We start from the raw sequence: 455 nt of genomic DNA, 5'->3' as shown, positions 1-455 counted from the left end.
AATTTTTCTGTTCCATGTTTTCATTCTCATGTTTAGTGAACAAATGAAGCTTTGGGCATGGCCTGTGGTTGTATCCACAAAGCCTCCCACCACTGGGATTCATTCCAGTCATTGAAGGAGATTTACTTTGTGGCAAACATTTGTCATGGATTTTTTTCAATACAGCAAATATTTTGAACATGAATATTTACATCTGAAATTGGCTAAAGAAAAGGTTCTTGTTTTTCAAAAAGTGAGTTCAAAGAAATGTACAAGTATATGCATTTCATTACTAGTATTTTCATGTCAAAACAATAAAAGGAATAGCTTGATTTATTGTCCCAAGCAGTTACTAGTCCATGTTACAGAGAGCAGAAACATTATGACTGCTGTAAAATGTAAAATTTTCCACCCATGCTGAAAAAAAATTCAAAGTTGACATTTAAAACCTGACATTGTGTTACATTCATTAAAAT

Source organism: Sinocyclocheilus grahami, unplaced genomic scaffold (genome assembly GCF_001515645.1).
Source record: "Sinocyclocheilus grahami isolate Dianchi unplaced genomic scaffold, SAMN03320097.WGS_v1.1 scaffold5075.1, whole genome shotgun sequence".
NCBI classification, from domain to species: Eukaryota; Metazoa; Chordata; class Actinopteri; order Cypriniformes; family Cyprinidae; genus Sinocyclocheilus; species Sinocyclocheilus grahami.
Note: the sequence above shows the minus strand (reverse complement) of the source record.